Source organism: Sciurus vulgaris (assembly GCF_902686455.1).
Source record: "Sciurus vulgaris genome assembly, chromosome: 2".
NCBI classification, from domain to species: domain Eukaryota; kingdom Metazoa; phylum Chordata; class Mammalia; order Rodentia; family Sciuridae; genus Sciurus; species Sciurus vulgaris.
The window spans coordinates 123,968,906-123,984,437 of NC_136462.1; the positions used below are offsets into that span (position 1 = coordinate 123,968,906).

General features: G+C 45.6%; 1 protein-coding gene across 1 annotated transcript in view; it reads right to left on the bottom strand.

Annotated features, from left to right (window-relative positions):
• CRABP1 (cellular retinoic acid binding protein 1) overlaps positions 1–15,532 on the bottom strand; it is a 37,422-nt gene that overhangs the window by 21,609 nt on the left and 281 nt on the right. The window contains exon 2 of the mRNA XM_079128946.1: positions 13,949–14,045. The gene's annotated coding sequence lies outside the window, so the exon portion shown is untranslated. The remainder of the gene's footprint in view (positions 1–13,948; positions 14,046–15,532) is intronic.

Sequence of the window (15,532 nt, forward strand, 5' to 3'; positions counted from 1 at the left end):
GGGCACAGGTGACCTCATTCCCAGACTGAGGAGGCCTTTACCTGTCTCTTCTGCCTGCTTTGAAATGCCACTGTTATTGCTCCTGCCTTTGGCTCCTTCCTGATGAAGCTCTGATGCCTCTGTGTCTACCTGGCATAGGTGCCTCTGAGATGGGAAGCATGGGTTTTCTATGGGAGTGGAGGCTTCTCTGCTACAGTCATTTTGGGGGGCACAAATGAAGGATAGCAGTGGTTTGGCAGCCTGTCTTCAGGGAGACCAGGCCCAGTGGTCATTAGAGCCATCCTCCCCCAGTCCGTGAGGGGGGGGTCAGAGTCCCTAACTCATTAACCATTAGCCATCCATCTTGTCTCTCTGCACTGACACATCCATTGCCCCTGACAGCTGACACAGCTCTCCTGGAGGAGGCATTACCCTCTAGAAGAGGGTAATGGGTGGGGGCAGGGGTGGGCAGGTGGGGGAAGAAACGTCTGTTTGGGAAATTTCTTTATTGTTTCAACCACTTTGAAACCACAGAACGCTAGGGGGTGGATCTGATGTGGGCTGCTTCACTCCTCAGGTATGGTCTTCAGGCTCAGGTAGCTGCAACTTAGGAGGCTGAGGCAGGAGGACACAAGTTCAGGCCAGCCTCAGCAACTTGGAGAGACCCTGATTCAAACAAACAAACAAACAAACAAACAAACAATTTTTTAAATGGCTGGGGATATAATTCAGTGGTAGAGCACCCCTGGGTTCAATCCCCAGTACCACCACCACCAAAAAAACAGTCCAGGCTAGCCTGACAGGGCAAATTCACATCCTAGGACACTCGTTCTTGGCTGTCATTGGTGAAGAGTCCTTGGAAACCAAATCTAGGCATTGCCACCATTCTGGAGGGTAGCAGAAGAGATCAGTAGTGAATGGGCTGTTTTCTAGAGGTCTGGTTCTGCTCTCTGGATGGGCTTGGTCTTGTTTTTTGAGCTTACATATGCTTCTTCTCCCTCAGCAGGGCTCACTAGACACCTCTAATGGGTAAGTCCACTCCCTGGTCATAGGTCACGTGGACACAGGGCAGTTTCTCAAGTCAGTGACTGGAGTCTGAGGGCCACAGATTCCCAGGCCGGACTAGACCTGGGCACCTAGGGGAGATCTTCTCATTACATATGCATTTTTATGCACCCCCAGGCATGCTTCAGGCAGCCAGAGCCACTGAGGGCAGGGCACAATCGGAGAGGGAGCTCTTCCTCAGCCATCTTGCCCTGCTCACTCTGCCTTTGGGGTCCTCTAGCCTGGGCCTACAGAAATAGAGAGAAGTTGAGTGGCTTGTTCCACCTCCACACTGAGTTTCCTGCTTCCTTTCTTGATGGGATATATTTGAGTTCTTTCTTCATGCTGGTCTCCCTTTGAGGATATGTTCTGAATTTATTTTAATGTCCCTCTTCTTCAAAATGAGTATTTTTTTTTTTTTTTTTAGGTAGAAGTAATTTGTAGAAAAATTAGAAAAACAGAACAAAGAAAAAAAAATCCTCCAGTGTTTGCATGTTTATATTTCCTTCTAGTTTCCTACTCCACATCTGTTCTGGAGTAGTCACATGGTAACACAATTATGAACCATGGTTTTTCCCCTTAGTTTTATAACATAAGCAGTTTCCATGCTGCTATATGATATTCACTCTACTTTTTTTAAAATTAATTTTCAAAAATAATACATTGGGATGAGTTACTATTGTAAAACTTTCCATTCCCTCCCCCCAAATTCTCTATAAATTCAAGCCCAATCAAAATACTGACAAGATTTTTTTTCATATTTGGCAGATCAGCACTAAAAATTTTATGAGTGAATAAATATATGAGGATGACTAAGGCAATTATGAAAAGGATAAAGAGGAGGAAATTATCTCACCAGATATAAAAAAAAAATTATCTTAGTGGGGGTGTAGCTCAGTGGTAGAGCACTTGCCTAGCAGACACAAGGCCCCAGGTTTAATCTCTAGCACCACAAAATTTAAAAAAAAAATTTTTTTAAACCATAGGAATTGGTATAGGAGTAAACAAAGAGATCAATAGAATTGACAGTTCAGAAAAGTATCACCCATGCATATGTAGAAATGGTTCTTCAAACTTAATGTACTTATAAAATGGTTAAACATTCCAAAATTACATGTCTCCTCCCTTTCCTATCAGCTTCAGGACCTTTGGTGTGGATAATCCCATCATATGGATGTCTACTCATGTGCTTACCCCAGTCCCCTCTATTAGACATTTAAGATTTGCTAGTTTCTTAACACGATATGGAGTACTACAATAAGCATCTATGTCTCTAAAGTATTTTTTTTTTTCTTCCTGATTTTGGATTATTTCCTTAAGGAACTGCCCTAGGAGCAGGGTTGCTGGGGAGAGGATAGGATCATGATCTTGGCAACTTGGGATCTTGGGATCTTGGCAACTATGTCCAAAATGCTTTCCCAAAGAGTAGGGCCTGTAGGCATTTCCTTCTGGCCTGCCTGCATTCACTGAGTTACTCTGCTGGGCTGTGTCTCAGGACTGGGGTCCCAGGTAAGACATGCACATACACTTCACTAGAGAAGAGATCTGGAAATGAGGTTCTTTAAAATCAGGCAGAGTGCAGTTACCAGCATGGTAGTACTAAGATCAGCTCACAGAGTCCTGAGGAAGACTTCCCAGGGTCAGTGACGTTTTGACTGCACTACCTTCTAGAAATAGGTTGGGATAGGAAGTGCACAGAGGGCCCCAGATGCAGGCCAAGGAATTAGGACTGTGGGCTAGGGCCATGGGGAGCCACAGAAAGTCGATGAGCTGCTGAGTGATGTGTTTACTGGTGTTGAGGAAGCTCACATGGGCCACCTGGGAGAAGCTCCGCCAAATTTGGGTCCTCCACTTCACATCTTTAATGTGCTCCTGACTGCCTAGTGCTCTGAAACTAGACAGCCTCCTACACACCCAGAAATGTGGTCAAAGCCCCATTTGGCTTTTCCTGCCCTCAGGAAGCCGCACCTTGTCTTTTTTTTTTTTTTTTTTTTCCTTCCTGTCTTTTTTTTTTTTTTTTTTTTAATGTGGTGCTGGGGATCCAACCTAGTGCCTCCTGCATGCTAGGCAAGCACTCTACCACTGAGCCACAACCCCAGCCCCTGCACCTTGTCTTGGTGTCATTGGAGGTATGTTTAGTTGGATCTGTGCTAAATGGGGGTGGGGGTGTCTGTGGGAGTTTTTATATCAGTTTTCATCCTGGCCCTGCTACTGAGTCTAGAAGGAATCTTGGGCATGTCCCTAGGCTTTCTCAGGCCTTGGGTTCCTCATCAAAGAGTGAGGAGCTTGAATCTGCTAGTCTGAGAACCATTGGCCTGCATTTATGGCAATGCAAATGGGATCCCAAGTATGTGTGATTGAGGAACCTGGATCCCAGGGGAGCTATGAATGCGATACTTGAACAAAACAAATAGGTGATGGGGCTGAGGCTACCCAGCCAAGGAACCAGCTTTAACGTGGGGTGGAGGGGACACTGGCATACGTCAAGCAGAAACCCCACCAGACTCACGTGGCTTTCTGGGATTCCTCCTTACTACTGCCTCCTCTCAGCTGTCTCTAGTTAGGCTTGTTTGCTCTGAATCTGCCTGCAGAGGCAGGCACAGTCTGCTTTCTACCCCACAAACACCTAGCCCAAGGTCTGTTCCAGGCCCCTTATGTCCCCCAGGCAGCAGAGGCCTAGTGACAGGCCTCATTCATCTTCCCAACTGAGCCAAAGACAAAGGGCCTAATGTGTGTGCAGATGGGCCTAGCCCTCCATCATCTCTCACAACCAGTGGCCGATAATGTGCCTCCAATGAGTCCCCTGTGGTCACTCACTGACCAGGGGGTGGCCAGGCAATGATGCATGCAAACACTGGAACCGGATGACAAAGCAGGTCTCAAGGGGAGGTGGAGTGGAGGGGAGAAGAATGATCACAGCCCTGTGGCGAATCCCATAACTCATTTCTGACGTGGATACATTATGCCTCTCAAAGACCACTTGCCCCTGGACACTAAGCTGCCAAATTAATTGACAAGGGACCCCAGAGCAGGAACCCCCATCCCCAGAGGCTTGGCCCAAGGGCCATTATTATCTGGGAGGACAGAATTGTGCCCTGCCAGGCCAGACCACAGTGCCCTTCTGGGCTGACTGAGACCCTGGCCATGCAGGGAGTCCCAAGTATGTGTGCTCGAGGAACCTGGATCCCAGGGGAGCTATGAACGCGATACTTGAACAAAACAAATAGGTGATGGGGCTGAGGCTACCCAGCCAAGGCCTTTCCCTCCCTTGCTGCTGCAGAAGGCTTTGACTGCTCAGTTTGGTCTTTTAGTCGTGGGGAAGAGGAACTCTGGGGGATCTCTGGTCAGTCATGTCCTTTTTTGGGGGAGGGGGCAGTAACAGGGATTTAACCCAGGGGTGCTTAACCACTGAGTTACATCCCAGACTCTTTTATATTTTATTTAAAGACAGGGCCTTGCTGAGCTGGTTAGGGCCTGGCTAAATTGCTGATGCTGGCTTAGAACTCTCAATCCTTCTGCCTCAGTCTCCCAAATCACTGGGATTACAGGCGTGCCCTGCCTCATGTCCTCTCTTTAAACCTAGGTTTGCCTTTTTAGCAAAACTAAAGATTCAAAACAGGAAGGGATGACCCCATCACTAACAACTACTGTTTATGGAGCACTTTCTGCCAGCCAGACATGGGGTTAAGGGCAGCAGAGCCCTTACCTGATGAATTTAATCTTCATAGCAACTCCATGAAGAAGTTATCTCCATCTTACAGACAAGAAAACTAAGGTTTAAAGAGTTGAAATCACTTCTCTTAGAAGTGACTGAGCCCAGTTAGAATGCAACTCTGGCCTGGCACAATTCTGTCCTCCCAGAAAATGATAGCTCCTTGGGTAGGCCTCTGGGGATGGAGGTTCCTGCTTTTGGTTCCCCTGTTAATTAATTTGGCAGCTCTGGGCACTCCTCTGGTTTAGGAATAAGAATAAAGGGGACCAGAGAGCAGGGAAGATAATTCCAGAATTCCAAGGAGGGTAGGTCATGGTGGGTTACAAAGTAGGAACCCCGTTATACACCAGGCTGAAAAGGGACAATGCAGAAGGGAAGAGTGTGGCTTCATTACTCTGAACCGCCCAGCCCACCTCCTAGCAGGTCTTGCTGAAGTCCCTCTATCCTTCTTCAACAACCAGGACCCCTTGACTCTTTATAGGGTAGTGATTCCTACACAGCCTCAGCCTGGTTGTCATGGGAATTTTAATAACCCTAGACCCAGAGACCCTTCTGTGGCCCTGCTCCCCATGCACCTGGGTCCCTTTCTAGTTATATGTTCTAGATCCATGTCATAGAGCTAGTTCGCCTCCCTCAGATAAAGCCCTTCAGCACCCTGAGGCCCTGCTGGGCTATCAACTATGTGCATTCAATCCTGGTACTCTCTCCTTCCTCCTTTCAAAAGGAGCCTCTGAGGATGCTAAGACACTGACTGGAGCTTCAGAGAAGGATGCCTGGCTTGGTCTGAGCACTGCATGACCATCTGGATTTGGAGACTCAGAAGTGTAGGGGTTTGGGAGAACAGCGCCTGAGGAAACCAGATTGTGAGGTGTGTGAGCAGGGCTTCACTCCAGACCATAGCCTCTGAACCCCGTGTCGGACCTTCTATCTTACAGCTGTGCACAGCAGAATCCCCCAAGATCTGGCTGCTGAGAGGGAGGGGTGCTGGGGGAGAGCCTTTTGTGGGTTGAGTGAACATTGAAGGTTGAAGGAGTCTTGTACTTAGAGACTGTTCTGGTTCTAAGACTTCTGCCACCTTCTGCAGCCCTGCTGAAGACAGCTCGGCAACAGGAGTGATCTTGAAGTAATAGCAGGGTGGTGGTGAGAGGTAGCTGGAAGTCCACGCCATGGCCTGGAGTCTCATCAGCCAGTCCATTTGGCCATTCAGCTGCACTTGTTCACCAATCCTGGACGGGAGGTTTTACACTTCTAAGGCAGTCCCTGCCCTGAGAAGTGGTTCTGACTATGAGAAAGAGCCTTCTCCACATGGGCCCAGGCACTTCTCTGTGGCCAGTCACTAGGTTCTGGCCTGGCTTGAGATCAGAGCCCATATGTGCCCCCTCCAAACCAACATTGCCCTGCAGAGGTCTGCCAATGAGCCTCCCACTCCATGACCCGCCTCCCAGGTCTCTGCGGGTTGAGATGCTGCTGGATTTTGGCCACTCCCTTGGGCACAACTTTCTCACCTCATCCCAAATACTGCCTTTTTTCAGGGACCTCAGTCATGACTGAGTGTTCAGAGACGATATTTGCAGTCTGGGGGCCTCTTTTGCTTGATTCCTTGTCCTGCGGGGACATGGAATTGAAGTCAATGAGAACCTGAGTCAGTTCCTTTGCACCTGGCTTTGTTCAGGATAACTCAACTCTGTAGGCACAGGGTGAAAGCAAGGGAAAACCTGAGTAACCCATTTAGCCTCAGCCTGCTTCTTAACCTGCTTTTAGTCACTTGCTTTTCTGGACTTAACCTGCTTCATCTGCTCTTGATTGACTTTAAAAATCACCTGTTTTAGAGCTATAGAAATATGGTAACAGCTGATAAAATTTGATTACACATGTGCAGACCACAGATTACTTCCTAACTTCTAATCACCTTTCCCCACGTCTCTGCCCATAAATATCTCCAAACCCTATCCTCGGGGAGGTGGATTTAAGACTTGCTCTTTTGTTTCCACCCTGTGAATAAATTTTGCTTTGAAAACTTGTCTTTCAATGACTAGCATAATGCATGGTGGCAAAACCAACCTGGCTCAGTAACAAGGACACCCTCAATAGCAACCATCCCCCTACACAAAATTGCTGAGTTTTCACAGACAGCCCAACGTACCCAGCACAGGCTCCTTACTGATCTCCCAGCTTCCATACAGAACTCCTGGTTCCAGGCCTTCCAATACCCGCTCCTCCGGGTGGTAAAAGACCCTTCAGAGTGCATCCCACCGAGCCTTCTTACCCTCAAGAAATTTTCTTCAAATGCAAAAGAGTGGGAACTTCATTAGCATGCAAAAGATCAGCCCACATTATCTATCATGAGTAGATTATTTACAGTCATGGTCACTTGGAAACTCTCTCAGCCTGGACTTCCTCCAAAGCAGAGTCTAAGACAAAGACCCAAGCAGGAAGCTTGTTTAGGGATGTGATCCCAGGGAGTAGGAGTAAGGCACAGGGGTGAAACAAAGGAAGAAGAGCAAGCCAAATCAAGGATGCATTGTTGAGGTAGCCACTGATACTGTACAGCCTTGTGTCAGGTGTCTCAAGGAGATAAAGGGAGAAGCACTTGCCTATTGAGTAGATCCCCCATTGTCAAGGCTGCCCCACAGGCAGTAAATTCCCTAACATTGGGTGAATGTGGACTGGTTTCCAGGGTGGGAAATTAGAGGTACAGATTGGTGGTACTGGTGGTGGTGGTAGTGGGGTGCCCAGTTTACATTTGGGCAGAGCTGGTGGAAACCTGTGTAGAATAGATCCCAGGGTAACGACCAGATCAAGTGAGGTAGAGAGCCACAAAGTGAGGTACAAAAAGCATCCTATACACTAAAGAAGACAGTTTACTTGCAGGCAACACAGGCAGCTCACAGCCAAGGTAACAAGAGAGTGGAAAAAAACATTGCCGGATGAGTTAAGCTGAGGCGCATCAGACAAAAGCTGGAAGTGAGTCCAGAGCCAATGGCCTCATGGACAGACAGTTGGGAAACTGAGGCTCAGAAAGGGCTTGGGAGGCAGGTTAGAGACTCCTCAGAGCCAAGGATGAGGCAGTGTAGGTGATGTTCCCAGCTTCGTGCCTGGCACATAGTGCTCAGAAGTAGGAATGATAACAGGACCATTATGATAATGGCTCCCAATGTGAGGTTCTGTGTTGGGCCGCTATGCCACACATCCTCCTAGAGGCACTTGGGTGTCACTGCACAGCAAGGTCTCCACAGGTCTAATTCTTCTGCTCTAGGACAGCAGCAGTTAAGGAGTAAAGGACACGGGCTTGGTCACCAGTCCCTGAGTTGGGGAGCTTTGCAGTGAAGCTGTTCTAAAGCCACCTTTGGCTTCTTGAATTCCCTTTGTCCTTCAGAAATGCATTTGATACAGCGTCCCTGGAGCTTTCCCAGCCTTTCTGGCTTGGCACTGGCACCTGTGCTTCCTGGTAGGAGTCTCTACATACCTTGTTGCTAGAAAGGGTTTCCAGGTTCCACCAGGAGCCTCAAAGCAGAGAATTCTCCCCCCAGAGCTTGTTTTGCCCCCAACCTCTGGAGTACAGACCCTATGCTCCCCTTAACCCTCTGACTGCCCCTAACTTTGTAAGTAAGAGTCCCTACATTTTCAGTTCTCTCAATTCCAACTCTGCTGTCACTGTACCTAACTCTCCATAGAGGACACCATCTGCTGGCAGGCTTCAGAGTGGACACAGCAGAGTATGTGTGCCCATGAACTCTGAGTCAGGGTGACACCCTCAGCAATGTCAAGACCACTCAAGTGTGCTGGAGCCCACACAGGCAGCTCACAAGAGCTGGTTGCACACAGAAGTCAGCACCATTAGGTAGTTGCTTGAATCGCCCACAGGAGTTGTATTTACAATAAGGAAATTAGCAAATGCTATTGGCAAACCAGGTTTAGTGCCCCACCCCTTGAGAGCCTATTATTAAATATTTGCCAACACACTATGGGAATCCCTGTTCCTCTGCTGCTTTGAGACTGTCACCATCCAGGTATGCCCCCCTCCACCTTCTTCATCAGACTGACCCACAAACCTCTCCTAGCTCATCAATTACAGACTGTGGCACTGGCTTAACCCACCCTCACCCCCCACTGACATTCCTGCCATCATTTGGGGACTGGCAGGCCCATCAGTCTGGCCTCCTTGGCCACTCTCCTACTCTCAATTTTTTGGCAGCCTGTTTTTTGCAGCCTGACTTTGCTGCTTCCTGTGTTAGAAGGTAAATGCCAATAAAGTTCAGAATGTTCTGGTGTGGGCCCCAGCTGCAGCAAACTGTTATATACTCCTGGGCTTGCCCAGTATCCCTTCCACCCCCAGCACAGGTCCTGCTTCCTCCAGCTGCACTTTGGCTCCTGCCGGCTGCCCATATTTGAAGGATGTGGGCACTGCAGGCTGTGGAGGAGGGTCCAGACCCTGGTCACCCATGGTGTCTCTTTGGGTCATGCTCACTGCATGCTCAGGAGCAGAAAGGCAGGCTTTGGGGGGACTCAGGAAGCCTTGGTTCTAGTTCCTGCGCTACCATAGTTTTATTAGGTGCTTGGGAATAACCATGTGCAGTCCTTGGGCCACCTTTTCTACAACAATGAGGATATATAATTCTTAGTCTTTTGACAGGGAGAAGCAGATGGATGAGGGCTTTTCTAGCCAGAAAGTTCATCCTGTTGAAGGATGGTGGGACAGAGTCACTGTGAGCTTGTTGGGGGCAGGAATTCCATCTGAGTCCATTGAATATTCCCAGTTTAGCCTCACATAGGCCTATTTGATGAATACAGGCAAAGTAGCCATGGGCAACCTCTGGCCAGCAGCAGGTGAATCAAATAGAACGGAACCTCAACCTGACATGTTGCTGGGTACTATGAAAACCAGTCCCCTGGTCATGCCCATAAGTGGCAGCCCTTTAGTTAGTCAGGTGGGTACAGAGCATAGGGGGCTTCAGTAGCCCCTCCAAGAGCTCTCTTTCTTCTGTCCTTACCTTCTCCATAACTCCTTTGGGGGACCTCATTGACAGGATCTGATGGAATCACAGGTGGGAATCCCACAGCTGTCTCCAGGGACCCAGGGGACGTGAGGTTCACAATCTCCTCCCTCCAGGCTTTATGGGCACCATCACCAGAGCTTAGCAACAATCCTTGGTGGTACCTGGCTGCCTCCTCTTCATTTGGCAGGAGAGTAGTCATCCTCATACATCAGCCTGCACCATTGATTCAGAGAATGGTAAACTCAGATTACTGGGCCCACCCCCAGCTTTTCTTGTTGGGTAGGTTTGGGATAGAGCCTGAAGGTTTTGCATTTTTAATAAATTTCCAGGTGATGCTGATACTGCTGGTCTGGGAAGCATACTTAGAAACCCACCAGGGGTTAAAGCTATAGTATTATGACCATGAGGCCCTTGCTTATGGTTCCATAATGACTCTGCAGGAGGTGCTCACTGCCTCTGGGGATCTAGAGACGCCAGGAGGGCAAGTACTCCTATTCCATCAGCAGGCACAGGCCAAAGGGCCATACACAGGCAGTGACTGCCACCCTCTGGACAGTGGTGGCAAAGCCCCTGGCTGATGGCTCTGCATCTGTGGCCTGTTTCCTCCCAGATACAAGCCTGCTGCTGCTGTCCAGGGACCCTGGCTACAAGATAGAAAGCCAGTTCCAAGAGATTCTCTGGTTCAGTCTCCATGGACCAGCTACAGAAAGGAGTCACATGTCCCTGTGGTTTTGAACCAAGATTGCTGCCTCTGGCTCTTTAACGACATTGCCCTCACCCTCAGTCACCTCTTTCCTTTCTGGAACCTCCTGTTCTCCACCATCCCCTCCCCTAACACTGTGCAATTAGAAATGGGGGGGGGGGGGGGGCGAAGAAAGAAAAAAAAGCCATCTGCCAAAGAAGCTTGGGTTTCCATTCTCACTTTTTCTGGCTGAGTAACCCTTGACCTTCTTCAAGGTCAGTTTACTTTTTTGTATAAAATATGGCTAATCTCCATCCCCTAGCATTAGCACCAGTATTCTGTGTCATTGTGCTTCCCATTGTACAAAGCTCAGTCCATTTGTTCACCACTGCAGCCTTCCAACGGTTTCCAACCAAAACAAAAATTTGGAGGCATTAGGGCCTCCCAAGTGGGATTTTTGCATCCCAAATGATGAGTAAGATCACTCACTGGGGTGTGGGAAGGTAATAACAGACATTCTGATTATATTTATTTTAATCTCAAAAATTGTTTTTGTATTTGTTTTATAATGTACCTAAATATAGAGTAGTCCATATACATGATTTATAGATGACATACACATACAAAAACTTGATAAAAACTTGTGATTTTTAAATTAGTATGTGAATCACTGCTTTTGGAGGGACATAACTTTCTAGAAAGGTCCTTGTGAAATATCAAGAGCGCATCATTGCCTGAGCTATAAGCTTCAGAGAAGCACTTACTCTAAGCTGTCCAGCAAGTTGGTGAGAGAAAGAGAACTTGGGGCTTTCAGGTTCTTCCCTAAGGGTAGGCTGAAAGTTTGTATCTTCCTGGGTTAACAATTGTAAAAGCAATAGGCTGGCATTTTGAGTATTTTGTGTGTGTGTGTGTGTGTGTGTGTGTGTGTGTGTGTGTGTGTGTCTAGCACCGGGAACAATTCTAAGCATCTTACATATGCTAACTCTTTTAATCCTCAAACAGCTCTAAAAAAGAAGTGTATTGTTATCCCCATCTTAGGGATGTCCCTGTGAAGTGACCCATGGATGTAAAGATTAAGTTACCCTCCAAGATTGAACCCAGGCATTGTGGCTTTAGAGTCTAAGTTGTTTAGCCCTTATGTGCCCAACCTGGGAACAATAAAAAGGGCCTGGGTTTGGTCTGTGTGGGCGTGTGAGAGAAGAAGGTGCTAATAGATCAAAGAAGGGGGAGACACAGGAGCCAGAGTGAGGAGTGGCATCCACAGGAGAGAGACATCATGGCGACACTGAAGTCTGCAGGAAGGGAGGGAGAGAAAAGGAAGGAGAATAGGGTGCCAGCTGTGGGGGTCAGGAAGGGTCCCTGGGATCAACTTCAGAAAGGTGGGGTGGGGTCCCTGACATTAAACTTTGCATGTAGGGTTCTGAAGAGGATTAGAGAAGGTCCCCGTTAGAAGACTTTGAGAGCCTCATACAGGGCCCAGGGAGCTGCCCTCCCTCCACCTGTGCTGAGCAGAAGTCAGGACCAATGGGGGTTTCCCATCTTGAATGGGTAAATTATATAACCTCACAGGGACATCTCTAAAATGTGAATAGTAACAGAACTTTTCTTTAAGAGCTGATACCAGGATTAAAAGTATCTGTGAACTTTGACAGGAAAATAATTATGTCTTTATTTTTCTTAACTTCTAACTGGAATTTAATATTTTCTCTAATTATGAATATATGCAATAAGTCCAGAAGTATAAGCAGTAACTGACTTTATCACTAATACAAATTACAGATATTTTCCTATCACATTACAGTTGTTACATATAATTCGAAATATTGTTTATGCACATAGCTGCTTTGAAATTACAGAAGGTATTAGTCTCTACATTCATTTAAAAGTACATATATTACAATCTCACAAATATTTTGATAACTTTTGATATATCTGTTTTCCTTTGTAATCCTATGTGTTTTGTTTTTATGCACTTAAAAACGTTATGCTGAGACAGGATTTACAGGCTTCATCAGATGCAAAAGACATCCATGGCACAAAAAGGCCAATTATCCCTGCTTCTTGGTCCTGATGCTAAAGACCTGCCAATGACCCCAGAGACCTGGTGCTCTGGGGCACAGGGGTAAAAGTAAATGCTTACACATCTGTTTTAAATGATGTGTAAATGATTTGGAGTTCTTATCATAATTATCAAATTATACATCTAGAAAATCTTTAAAAAGTCTTTTTTTTTGGTGGTAGAACCCAGGGCCTTGCATTTGCACATACTAGCAAGTATTCTACCATTGAACTACATCTCTAGCACTAGAAAGCCTTTATGGCAATCATTTTTAAATTTTATGGCCAGAAGCAGAATTTCCTTTGTGACCCGAGACCTGCATAAGTGAAACACAATTTTTACAAAATATGACACAAATTTATTATGCATGATGTACTCTTAACAACTTTTATTTTATTTTTCTTGATTTGGTTTAGTTTGTTTTTTAAAGATGATTAACTTAATTTTTATTCAAAACAACTTGCTTCATTTGGAAATTAATATTAGCAGGTTTGGAAGTAAGTACACAGAAGGGGAACATCTTAGTATATGAATAATAGATAAAAGTCATGAGTCATAAAAATGACCAGTATGCATTTAGAATAATCTGGAAGTGGAGTATTTACAGTTAATGTGCAAAAAGTAAAAACACACAAACCCAAATCACACACATTAAAACTTAGTTGTGTGTCTGGAGTTGTGGTTCAGTGGTGGAATGCTGGTCTTGCATGTGTGAGGCACTGGGTTCAATCCTCAGCACCACATAAAAATAAATAAAATAAAGGTATCATGTCCATCTACAACTAAAAAAGGTATTAGAAAACTTTGCTGGGGATATAGCTCAGCTGGTAGAGTGCTTGCCTTGCAAGCACAAGGCTCTGGGTTCAAATCCCCAGCACTGAAAAAAAAAAAAAAAAAAAAACTTAGTTGTACTTTTGGTAGCCAAAATTTCACCATTCTTGAAGTGCAAATCTTTCAAAATTGCTTTATATTCAAAAACTAAATCTTAAGAATGTTCCAATTATCTTGGCTTGGGAGAGGTCACATAATAGTCTATTTACAAAACCCAGAAGAACCCACATATTTCACCAACAAAATAACAGGCAGAATGGCCAAAATTAAGGCAACTGGTTGCACAGGAAGGCAGCAGATTACTCTCATTTAACTGCTAAAAGCTATTACTTTGGAGGACTTCAGTCCTTTCTGTACTGAAAGAACCAGGGTCCCAGCCATTGCAAGATGAATGTGTGTAATTAGCTCTCTGAAATTTGCCTGAAACACAAAAATTCATTCAGCCCTTAGGTCATTCTAAGGGGAATTACCTCTAGTTTGAAGGTGAACTCCCTAGCCTCAGAATGTAATTTGTACATTCTTCCTTTGATTCAGGAGCAAGTGCCCTGTCCTCAGATACATTCAAAATGATTACAAGGATGTCTTGACTTTTAGGAGGCACTACATAAGAATTTTGACAATTCAGACTGCTTATCTTAACTCACTTTGTAAACCAATGACAGCAGGTGATCCTCTGGGGCTGGATGAAGTTTCCATGAACAGAGGTGTCACCCAGAGAATTACTGAGGACCAGAGAATGGGCTGTGGAAGAGTTTAGAGTATATTTAATAAATTTATGAACACGAAAAACAAGCAAAAAAAAAAAAAAAAAAAAAAAAAAAAACCAAAGAAAATCTCCTAAAGAGATAAACTTTAGTAGTAAGTGGTCTAAACAGTTTTCTGAAATCACTGACTTCAAGATGGTCCTAATAAACTGGATCCTGTAAAGCATTATCTAGAGATCTTAACTTTCACTGGATATGCATTTACTGAGACCTTACTTTTTTCTAAATCATTTTTTAAATTTTTTATGTTTAGTTGTCAATGGCCAAAACATTTTTAAACAGGAGCTGTACTCTCTCCACTGACTAGTTTGAAACAGGGACCCTTCAGGGACTGCTCCAGACTTTCCATGCCCCCCACCAAAACATCTTTTCCCTCCTACACAGAAAGAGATCAGGGCAGAGACCAGCAAGCAGGAGCATCCGGGCAGCTTCCTGAGGTTGGGGAGCAGGTCTCCTCCCTTCCATGTCATTGTTTAACAATGGGCTGAGGTTGTAGCTCAGAGGTAATGTTAGGGAGGAGTTCACACGGGAAGATGGTTGAGGCAGGGTATTGTTATGGGGCGCAACTTAACAGACCGATCACCACTGAGAAGTCCAAATTTGAGAGTCTTTATTAAGCTGTCTGGCTGACTTTCTCACACAATGCCCCCAAAATGGCTATTGGGAGAACAGCCCCAACCATAGGGTTGTGGGGGTTTTTATACCATGAGTCAGTATGAGTAAGTGTCTGTTGGTATGATTTAAAATTACAAACATCATGAGATCTAAAGTCAATAGCAGAGGGGGAAGTGGGTCAAAATGACCTTACTTAGGTACAAATTAAAGAATGGTTACTAACATCTAGACAATCACTGTTGACATCACTGTTGACATGGCACATTGTTTAGGAAAATAGGAATCAAAAAGAACAATTTTTCATTATACAAGAATTGCCTTCTTGTGTTGCCAAACATGTCATGCTAAGCAACTGATGATGGGTACAGAGGCGGGGAGTTTCCATGGGAGAAGTATTTCCTACATAACATGGAGTCAAGGTAAAATGGAGTCTGTTTAGTCATTGCCCATATAGCCTGGCCTATAACATTTCCATGGAGCCAAATCTGTCAGTCTGTCAATATATAAGAAGGATGCCACTGAGAAGAGTCATGTCCCTGTTTAGGAAAAGTTCCTTTACCATGATAACTCCCGCCACATGTTCTGTATTTTAAAGTAACAAATGGGAGAAAATTGGACAAATATTCTAATCAGGAATCATAAGGTAACCAATGGGGGGCAATGCGGTAAGATCTTCAATCAGGGAATAGGGAAGACACATCACAGCTAGGCATATAAACACTAATTTCCAGACATCAGGCCTTGAGCCTCTCTTTCTCGGCATGCTCTGTTCTGCCTTAACGAATGCTACTTCCACATTCACCTTCAGTAAATCTGTACTTTCCCTGTTACTTGTGTGTCTTGCTCAAT